The sequence below is a fragment of the Chrysochloris asiatica genome, unplaced genomic scaffold (assembly GCF_000296735.1).
Source record: "Chrysochloris asiatica unplaced genomic scaffold, ChrAsi1.0 scaffold00014, whole genome shotgun sequence".
Lineage (NCBI taxonomy): Eukaryota > Metazoa > Chordata > Mammalia > Afrosoricida > Chrysochloridae > Chrysochloris > Chrysochloris asiatica.
This window is the reverse complement of record NW_006408532.1, coordinates 14,464,278-14,476,067: the sequence shown is the minus strand read 5'-3', so window position 1 is coordinate 14,476,067 and position 11,790 is coordinate 14,464,278. Positions and strand designations below refer to the sequence as shown.

General features: G+C 38.5%; 1 protein-coding gene across 1 annotated transcript in view; it reads right to left on the bottom strand.

Annotated features, from left to right (window-relative positions):
• Window positions 1-11,790, bottom strand: part of LOC102837380 (chromosome unknown open reading frame, human C9orf135) — a 114,699-nt gene that overhangs the window by 16,812 nt on the left and 86,097 nt on the right. The gene's annotated exons all lie outside the window — the stretch shown is intronic.

Genomic DNA, 11,790 nt, shown 5'->3' with positions numbered 1-11,790 from the left:
AAGCCATGGTACTTTCAATAACCTCATATGCATGTGAAAGTTGGACAATGAATAAGGAAGACCATAGAAGAATTGATGCATCTGAGTTATGGTGTTGGAGAAGAATATTGGAAGTACTCTTGAATGCCAGAACAAACCTGTCTGTATTGGAAGAGGTGCAGCCAGAATGCTCCTTGGACACACGGATGATGAGACTTGATTTCTCTTACTTCAGACATATTATCAGGAGGGACCAGTCCTTGGAAAAGTACATTATGCTTGGTAAAGTGGAGGGTGAACAAAAGAAGAGGAAGACCCCAGTGTTATGGACTGACAACATGGCAGCAGCAATGGGCTCAAGCATGACAATTGTGAGGCTGGCAGAGGACCAGGAAATGTTTCATTCTGATGTGCATAGGGTCACTATGAGTTGGAATTGACTTGATGGCACCTAACATCGACAACATAGGAACAAACATTTCAAAAAACAAGCTGACTTTTAAAACTTATTATCACACAGTCTTTAGGAGAGGCAAGTATCAAAAAATAAGCAATTCCACATTAAATATTAGTTATTGATGCTTTTTTTCTTTCTGATACATAAATTTTAATTGGTTAAATCCTTTTGTATAAAGAAAGCACAATTTGTTTTTATTCTTGTTTTCACAGCCGTATATAGATAATGGATTCCTGGTGTGTTGCTGCAGGATAATGCACTGGACAGCAAGGTTGGTTTGAACTACAAAGTTGCCAGTTCAAACTCACCAGTCTCTCCTTGCTATGAGATGGAACCAGCTCAACAGCACTTAACAACAGCAACAATATATTTATAATAGGAACCCTGTTGGCCCAACAGTTAAGCACTTGGCTGCTAACTAAATGGTCAGCAGGTTGAACCTACCAGTCGCTCTAGGAGAAAGACAGGGCAGTCAGTTACCGTAACGATTACAACAATGTAAAAACGAGGCCATTCTATGCTGTCCTATAGGACCACTATGACTCAACTCAATGGTAACAGGTTTGATTTGGTTTTATATTATAATGATCAAAGATCAAAGGCAGTCATTGGAAGAAAACAAAAGGATACTGTGTGGCTTCAAATTAGGAAAACTGTGCCAGAGTTGTATCCTTTCCCCTTTATTTTCTGAGCAAATAATCCAAGAAATTGAACTATATGAAGAAGAACGTGGCATCAGGATTGTAAGAAGACTCATTGACAATCGGCAATAACAGGATTATGTAATCTTACTTGCTGGAAGTGAAGAGGACTTGAAGCACTTACTATTGAAGATCAAAGACTACAGCCTCAAGTATGGATTACACTTCAATATAGAGAAAAATCCTCACAACTGGACCAATAAGAAACATCATGAGAAACAGAAAAAAAGAAGCTATCAAGGATTTCATTTTACTTGGATCCACAATCAACACCCATAGAGAAGCAGTCAAGAAGTCATATGACATACATGACATTGGGCAAATCTGTTGCAAAAGATCTCCTTGTTTAAAAGCAAGGATGACACCTTGAAGACAAATATGAGCTAGACCCAAGTTCTTATGTTTTCAGTCACCTCATAGGCATGAGAAAACTGGACAATGAATAAAGAAGAACATGGAAGAATTGATGCACTTGAATTATGATATTGGTGAAGAATATTAAATATAACATAGTCTTCCAGAAGAACAAACAAATTTGTTTTAGAAGTATACCTGAGTGCTCCTTAGAAGGGAAGATGGTAAGACTTTGTTTCACATACTCAAGATACGTTATCAGGAGGGATGGATCCCAAAGAAGGATATCATGCTTAGTAAAGCAGATGGTCAGTGAAAAAGAGGAAAGAAATGGACTGACACCGTGGCTGCAACAATGACTTCAAATATAACAATTGTGAGAACAGCAAAGGCATGGGCAGTATTTCTTCTTATTGTTCATATAGGGTTGCTAGGAGTCAGAACCAACACAAAAACACCTAATAACAACCCCTATAATGGGGTATGTATACATTTAAGGCCTAGGTTTCTTGGTTTTTAAAACTTGTCTTTTTAAATCTTTATAAAAGTCACGAATGTTCAGTGTAGTAAATGTAGAAATTAAAAATAATCAAAAGAAGAAACAAAAATCTCTCATAATTCCGAGTTCCCCAAAGTAGAAGTGAGTTTTATGAGCTGACATAGAAATAAATGGTAAATCATAGTAACTTGAAGTCAATTTAATATGAAAGTAACATTTCAAAAGAACTGAAGTACTTTTCTACTAAAAAGAGACAACTTGAGAATATGACTTTCCTAGAGTTAAGCGTCCACAATTTCTCAGCTGTTGATAATATAGAAAATGAACATGGAGCTAAAATATTTATTTCCTAATTTTCAAATAGACTTGAATTAAGTGTCTGTCAATGTTTTTAATCAAACAGATTCCTTGGGTATAAATAAATAACTATTGGGACAAATGAGATAGAATTAAATCAGATAGAACCAAATAAAATTGAGTAACATTTGAGAACCTGAGAGCTCATAAAGAGTATTCCTTTCAGCCCACTAATTTTTAAGATGATGATGTCAAGGCCTAAACAAGTTGATTATATAATTGTTGAGTCATGTTTGTAAACAGTGTCCAAAAACATGGCATCTGGAGTCAAACCTGGGTTCACGTTGGATACTTTACTGCTGTGCTATTAGGAATATTTAATCTTTACAGAACAGTCATGAAAAGTAGCAGTCAGGAAATCAAATGAAGTACTGCATTAGGCAAATCTGCTGCGCAAGTCCTCTTTAAAGTGTTGAAGAGCAAAAATGTCAATTTGAGGACTAAGGTATGCCTGACGGAAGCCATGGTATTTTCATTTGTCTCATATGCATGTGAAAGATGGATAATGAATAAGGAAGACCATAGATGAATCGATGCATTTGAATTATGTTGTTGGAGAAGAATATTGAAAGTACCATGGACTTCCAGAAGAACAAATAAATCCGTGTTGGAAGAAGTACAACCAGAATGGTCCTTAGAAACCAAGACAGCAAGACTTCATCTCTCATTCTTTGTACATGTTTTCAGGAGAGGTCAGTTCCTGGAGAAGGACATCATGCTTGGTAAAGTTGAGAGGCAGCAAAAAAGAGGAAGATCCCCAATGAGATGGATTGACACAGTGGCAGCAGCAATGGGCTCAAACATAACACCAATTGTGAGGATGGTGCAGGACCAGGTAGTGTTTTGTCTGTTATGCATAGGGTTACTATGAGTCAGAACCAACTCGATGGCACCTAACAACACCAACAACATAGGACATGGGCTGCTCAGTGTAAAATTATACTAACAGTGTTAGTATCCCAAGTGATCTATTGGATGTAAAGATACTAAGCTGGTACCTTCGTTAGACATTGTAAACACTCAATAAATGGTATTTCCTTCCTGTCTGCTTTCCTCTTTGTCTTCCTTCTTCCTTCCTTCCTTCTATTAATCAACCAATAACTTCATATTCCACTAACTAAGGCAAATCTTATTGTACTCCAATCAACTGGGGAAACCATGGAAGCCATGTATGAGTAATTACCAGCAGATCCTGAGGCTGAAGCTGGAATCTGGGAAATGTGGTTCTTTAGCACTGGCAGAATTACATGAGACTCAGACCTAAAATTGTTTGCCTGTCAAGTTACAAAACTATGCTTACACATATATGTACAAGTTCAGCACATGTATGTCAACACACATTGAGGTTGTGCAGAATCAATTTAGAATCTTTGAGTCCATTGCTGCTGCTTGAGTGTTGTGAAATTTAGCTTAGGAAGGTCACCACCTTCTTCTAAACCCAGAGGTTGAGAAGCAGCAAATATCATGGAATACCTTGGTATGGATCAAAAGGCACTAGTATAACCACCTGACCCCTTCCCACTTCTCTAACTCCACCCACAACCACAACCTAATTTGCAAAAGAATCTAAAATTCAGACTCATTTCAGTCACTAGTACTTGTGGTATGTTATTGTTGTATGCCACCAAATTGGTTCCAACTCATAGTGACCCTGTGTCAGGTTTCTGAGGCTATAAATCTTTATGGGAGCAGAAAGCTTAATCTTTTTTTACTGGGAGTGACTGGTGGATTTGAACTACTGACCTTGCAATTAGCAGCCCACCAAACAATTTTTCCTGATAGGCATGGGTAAGAGAAGGATGCTGGTGGATTATATGATTTACTTGTGTGTATTTATTAACAGGAGTCCTGGTGTGGTGCTGTGGATTAGTGTGCCAGACTGCAAAGTCATTTGAACTGCAAGGTGGGTGGTTCAAACTCACCAGCTGCTCCTCAGAAACCCTATATAGGTTTGCTATGGGTTGGAACCAAATCGACGGCACCTAACAGCAACAACAACATTTATTAACAGGATTGTGGTTATAAATACTTGGAAATCTAAGGAAGGGATTGGTCAATGTTACCATCCTGCTAGAATTAAATAAGCCATCTCAGAAGCAGAATAGGGGATCTCATTACCATCAAAGAAGAACCAGGAATGGAGTATATCCTTTCAACTCCAAGATCTCTACACGTTGAAACTCCTTGACCCAGGGACAGAAAGCAGTGACAGCAAAGAGTCACAGAGGAGTAGCTGTAGCAGAACCAAAAGCCAGAGCAGGAGACAGAGCAGTGGACTTCCAGGCCAGCAGAGCAAGCGAAGCTGAGGGCCTTTGGGCAGGAGGCTCACTTGTGGAGTGAGGTACCTCCAGGACTTAATTAGGGGACCTACGTTTGCTGACCCATGGAGTTAGAGCCTAGCACCTTAGGACTGAGGCTTATGGTGGAGTGATATATCCTGTGAGCATTTACCAGCAGTCCTAAAAGTGCTTTGTAACACTGCCCGGGCAGAGAGAGGACTGCCTGTGGGCACAACTGAGGAGAACCTTTGCCCTGTGCATTTCTGATCTTGCATTGAATTCCCTAGTAAGCCCCATGACTGGAGAGTGTCTGAGTTCTGTGTGGCCATTGCAAGGAATTATCTAACCCAGCTGAGAAGCAGACAGGGCTGTGGGAGGAATGGTTTGGTGATATTTTTTGCAGTACCAAATAAGACTGATAAGCATATTCAACAAACGGTCATTATTTTTTTGTTAGCGAATATTGAGTCAGAACATTAACAGAACAAAAAGAGAGCAGGAAAGAGAAAATTAAATAGTTGATATATTCAGATGTAGCACAAAGAAAAGTGGACTAGAATAAAAATAATGAAGACACATTAGGGAGTCAGGTACATTACCTAACTCAATTCCAGCCTTAATTTTCTGGATAAAAGTTTGGCAAAGGCACACTTTTACGATTATTCCATGTAGACAGAATTATAACACCCAAATCTTAATACTATTACTTTTTAAAACAGGAAGAAAGGGAGGAAAGGCAAAAGAGGGGAATGAAGGGGCAAAGAAGGGACTGTCTGTAATAGAATGAAAATGCTGAAAATTAAAGGTAATGGAGCAAAGTTGCAGAGAGGACTTCTTAAATATCTGGTAATTAAAAGCTAATTTAGTTCAGAGAAGTGATGCTTGCTACATAGTCCCACCCTTTTCTGGATCCATTTTCTGTCCCATTCTTTTGGTTTTCCAGCCATCATTTTTCTCTCTTGTCTTCCTCTTAAGGACAATGGTAGGCAATTCCAGTTTTTTGTGAGTTTCTTTTATGTGAATGAGTCTAATTAAACATTAAAATGTTCCTAAAGATGCTGCCTCACTCCTACCACTAAGTCCTGGTGCATTTTGGTCTTGGATAAAAGGTAAGTATTCATTGATCAACACAACACCAACCAACCAGACTGATAAATTCTAGAGGCCCCAATGCAGTCATGTGAGACTTCTAAGGGTCTAGGCCAACAGTTAGCCAGGAGGCACAGGAAGTACACTACCAACAGTCTCAAAAGCAATGGTAAGGACACTAAAAGAATATTTACTCTCCATTAAAATCAGAACATTTGAAAATTAATATAATTTAGTCTAGATTATATCTGCCTTTGTGGCAACACGTTTGTACACATGTGCTTGTTGTTATTAGTTGCCATGGGGTTGGCCCTGACTTATGGAGATTCCATCAAAACAGAAGGACACACTGTCAGATCCTGCACTGTCTTCATGACTGCTGAGATGTCTGAGCCCTTGGCTGCTGCTGCTATTGTGTCTGTCCAATTCATAGAAGGTGTCCTTCATCTTCACTGACCTGCTTGTTCCCAACCACTATGTCTTTTTCTAGAGACTGTTGTTGTTGTTGTTGTGTGCCGTGGAGTCGGTTCCGACTCATAGCGACCATGTACAGGGTTTCCAAGGCTGTAAATCTTTACGGGAGCAGATCGCCTCATCTTTCTCCTGCGGAACCGCTGGTAGCTTCGAACTGCTGACCTTGCGCTCACAGCCCAACTCGTAACCACTACGCTACCAGAGCTCCTTTCTAGAGACTGGTCTTTCCTAATGACGTGTCCAAAATAAGCTAGCTGAAGACTTGCCATCCTCACTACTAAGGAACAGTCTGGTGATTTCTTCTAAGACTGACTTGTTGCTTCTTCTGGCAGTCCACATTATAGTCAGTATTGTTTGACAACAGCGCCATTCGAATGATTCATTTTTCTTCTGTCTTCCTTTTTCATTGTCCATAGGAGAAGGCTTCCAAAAGTTCATGGAAAAATGGAGTTAAAAGATCATGGAAATTTTCCAAAAAGTTCGTGGGAAAAAATACATTGGTTTTTTTTCATTCCGCTTCTCCGTGAACTTTTGAAGCCCCCTAGAATACGCATGCAAAAGTGCTTCGAACACAGTCACTGCCATCGAGTTGATTCCAGCTCAAAGCAACCTTACAGACAGAGTGCACGGAGGAAGTCCAAAGCTGTAAATCTTTACAGAAGCAGGGACTGCTATAACTTTCTCCAGCAGAGTGGCTGGAAGGTTCGGAGCACCAATCTTTCAGTTAGCTAGCAGCACTTTAACCGCTGTGACACTAGGACTCCTGCAAAAGTCCTGGTTGTTGCTAAGTGCAGTAGAGTTAGTTCTGACTCATAGTAACCCTGCTTCCAAGGAGTTGCTGGTGGGTTTGAACTGCCAACCTTGCAGTTAGCAGTCCTGGCACAGTCCTCAAACTGGTATCTTTGCTCTTGAACACTTTAAAGAGGTCTTGTGCAGCAGATTTGATTAATGCAATATGTCATTTGATTTCTTGACTGCTGCTTCCATGAATGGTGATCATGGATTCAAGTAAAATGAAGTCTTTGACCACTTCAATCTTTTCTCCATTTATATGAATGTTACTTATATGTTCAGTTGGGAGGATTATAGTTTTCTTTGCATTGAAGTGCAATCCATAGTGAAGGTTGTAGTTTTTGATCTTCATCAGTATTTTAAGTCCTTTTTGCTTTCAGCAAGCGAGGTTGTAGCATTTACATGTCAGGGGGTTGATGAGTTTTCCTCCAATGATAATGCTACATTGCTCTTCAAATGATGGAGCTTCTCAGGGTTATTCAGTGTACAAATTGAATAGGGTGAAAGGAAATAACCTCAGGGTACATCCTTCCTGATTTTAAGCCATTCAATATCCCCTTGTTCTGTTTGAACAACTACCTCTTGGTCTATGTCAGGTTCCTCATGAGCACAATGAAGTGTTCTGGAACAACTATCTTCCCAACATTATCCATAGCTTGTCATGATCTACACAGTCAAAAGCCTTTGCACTGTCAATAAAGCACAAGTCAATATCCTTCTGGTATTCTCTGCTTTCAGCCAAGATCTATCCAACATCAGCAATGATATCGCTAGTTCCACATCCTCTTCTGAATCTGGTTTGAATTTCTGGCCATTCTCTGTCAATGTATTGTTGCAACTGTTTTTTATCTATAGCAAAATTTTATTTGCATGTGATATTGTTCTATGATTTCTGCATTATGTTGGGTCACCTCTCTTTGAAAATATCTGCTTGCTTTTGTAAGTATTTGGGGGGTCAGATGCTTGCTTATATGCATGATAATTTCATTGTCAGAATTCAAATATTAATCTAGTGTTATTTAAACAACCACTGTTATAATAATTTTTTTTTAATTTTTGTCTTGAAATCATATAGTTCAAGCATTTATCAAATGCAAGTTCTAGAAGCAATATAGAACTTGTGCCTCAAAATCAATTACTTTGGCACAGCAGCTGGACGTGGATGAGCAAAAACTCTTCAAATAAAGTCTAATAACTGCCACGGTATGTATGCTATGCTGTTATGTAGAAACAAGCAATGTGAGATGTATTAGAAAGAAGACTGAGTTTTTTTAAAAGCACAAGTATGCATCATAATAGCTGAAGATTTATGTGCACTAAGAATACATCTCATATTCTTTATATTTATGCCTATGGGGAAATCACTCCTTTGAATTTTGTGGTTTTAATTATGCATTTTGCAACTTCCTTTTGCTTAGATATAGAACCTAAACCCATGTAGATAAGGAAATGGGCCTGAAATGCATTTTTAAATAATATATTTGCTTCCCTGTGGTTTTCCTGATTATAAATAATCATGCATTGCAAAATGCTAAAAAGTATAAAATCCCCAAGAATCCCACCATTAAGTGTTAAGTTTATTAGTATTTTGGCAGTTTTAATTTTTTATTTTCTCTATGTTGATACATAGTTTAGATAAAATATACACACAATTTTATATGTTAATGTTCTTCTTAACCTTAAATGAATATTTCCAAGACAGTAAAAACTGTCTATGGGTATTTTAAAGGCTGCATAATACCTTAGCATATGATTATAACATACTAAATTGACACTTCGCCTAATATGAAATATTCAGGTACTTTGTTAGTTTCGTCATTATAAACAATTCAGTGATGAATACATTCACATAGAATTTTTATTCCAGTTTGAATGATTTTCTTTGGGAAAATGTCCTAGAAAGAGAATGATTAGGTCAAAGAGTATGGGTACAGTTAAGCATATTCATAAGAAGCCAGGACATAAATGTGGCATAAAGGCTCAGGGTTCAAACTCCTCAGCAGCTCCATGAAAGAAAGACCTGGTAACTTGCTCCTGTAGAAATTATAGCCTAGACAACACTATGGGGAAGTTCTGTTATGTAAGGTCACAATGAGTCAAGAGCTGTGGTTCAAATCCACCAGATGCTCTAAAGGTGATCTGCTCCCATAAAGATTTATAGTCTTGGAAACCCTATAGAGCAGTTCTACACTGTATTGTGCAGTGGCAGTTGTTGTTGTGAAGTGCTGTCGAGTTGGTTCCGACCTATAGCGACCCTGTATAGGGTTTCTAAGGAGCAGTCGGTGAGCTTGAACTGCTGACCTTGCAGTTCAAATGGATTTGCAGTCTGGTTCATTCACCCACAGTGTCATACCAGGACTCCTTGGTGGCAGAGGGTGTGAATTAATTATCCATGTATATCCTTTGCTTATTTCTCTATTGTATCATTAATATTTCCTTGTAATATATAAGCATTTTTTACATATTAATTAAATTCTTATCAAATGAAAAAAGAACTAAGAATATAACATATAAAAAGTGGTTTCATAAATGTTAATGTTTTACTTCCCCAACTTAGCTAAGCCCCTTTTCAAAACGCTTATGATTGTTCTCACCTGCTTATTCTTTCAAATAGTTCTTAGAATGTTAGAATTCTGATAGGAAACAAGACCCACTATTAAATTTTAAATTTTAATACAATTGCAATTATACTAAATTCATAAATTTAATTTAAAAATAAATTTAGTTTCTAATCCCCCTATTCCCCTTTATTAGAGATTTCTGTCTCAATTATATTTTGATATATATGCAAGGGGCCTTCAACATGTTTGTGAAAAAATTCTATTGTCTTTTAATGCCATTTTTCCAGAAAATTTTTGAAACCCTCTCATATTTTTGGTACAAAAGCAAAAAACTTGATGGCTTCCAACAACAATTTACTATTATCTCCCTGTGTCTGTGATGGGGTTACAGTCAGATGGCAGCTGAAGATCCAAGATGGCGCCTGCACTTGCAAGTCAAGCTCATCCTGGCCTCTCCCTCGAGCAGAGTAGCCTGGATTTTTTAGATGGTGACTCAGAGCTATAAGGGGTAAAATCAGTGTTCTTAAAAGCTAGGCCTAGAACTGACACCATGTCACTTCTGGCATGTTCTACTGATTAAATCAGACACCTGCCAGCCCAGATTAAAGGATAGAGCAATAAGTCATCTCTTGATGGGGAGAGGCCTGAGCAACCAGGATGGGCAGCCATCTTTGTAGACAAACTACCTCATTTTCTTTAATTGATCTTGGTAAAATTTTCCTCGTGAAAGTTTAAAATTTGTACTGCTGTAGTAATTTGTATCTTTTTCTTTAATAGTTTATAAACTGGTTAGTGTTGATAGGAAAGATGACTATTGACCATTGTCTTTGATATATGTATTTTCTAGCCAATCATTTTGCTAAATGTCTTATTCATTCTGACTATTTTTCAGTTCTTGGTTTTCACAGGCAGATCATCATATTAACTGATAATAAAGATGACTCTTTACTCCTTTTCAGTATTTGTATTTTATGTGTGTTATTGTACTGGTGAGGCACTGTACGATAAGCATTGGAATGCTAAACACATGGTCGGCAGTTCAGACCTACCAGCCACTTCTCAGAAACACTATGCAGAGCTGCTATGAGTCAGAACTGACACGACGACACTTAGCAACAACTACAATATGTTGTTGTTACAGGTTAGGACTTTCTGCAGAAGGCTAATAGGAACCAGCCTTGTTTTTAAGTACAAATATATTCAAGTGATAAAGTGGACTTTAAAAACCAACACACACATTTTCCAGAGCTAAATTAAGTCACTTACTTTAATGTAAAATGCAAATGCATAAAAAGATAGATTCTTCTTTGAGACTAATTAAATTCAGGGGAAAACCATGCCAAACACTGCCGTCAAGTTGATTCGGACTGCCAACAATCCTATAAGGCAGAGCAGAACCGCTTCTTACCATTTCTAAGACTAAATCTTTCTAGGAGCAGCCTCAGCTTTCTACCTCAGAGCAGCTGGTAGGTTTGAAACACCAACTTTGAAGTTAGCAGTCCAGTGCCACCAAGGCTCCTCAAATTCAGGGAGAGGGGCAATAAAACAAGATGACGATGACAGTGACCAGTACACTTTGAACACTGAATTCGTTTCTCCCTGAAATTTGTAAATTTCCAAAAAAAAAATAAGTTATCAAACATATTTATTCACTGTCACAACCAGCTAATAGCTCTAAATAAATAATGGTGTTATTAAGTGCTGTTGAGTCGGTTCCAACCCATAGTGAGCCTGTATAAGGTTTCTGAGGAGTGACTGGTAAGCTTAAACCTCCAACCTTGCAGCTCAAACTGCCTTTGCAGTCTAGCACACTAACCCACAGCAGAACCCCTAAATAATTATAAAACATCATAAACGGCAGCAGTTTCTCCTTTCTTCATAGGCTTGACTATTTCTGCTGGTGGTGTGGTTGTGTGCCACCGTGTTGGTTCTGGCTCACAGTGACCCTGTTTCTGAGGCTGTAAATCTTTGTTGTTGTTGTTATGTGCCATGGAGTAGGTTCTGACTCATAGTGACCCTGTACAGGGTTTCCAAGGCTGGAAATCTTTACGGGAGCAGAAAGCCTCATCCTTCTCCCGCGGAACAGCTGGTAGTTTCGAACTACTGACCTTGCGGTTCGCAGCCCGATTCGTAACCACTATGCTACCAGAGCTCCTTTGTTGTTGTTGTTGTTGTTGTTGTTGTTAAGTGCCGTCGAGTCGGTTCCAACCCATAGCAACCCTGTACAGGGTTTCCGAGGGTGTAAATC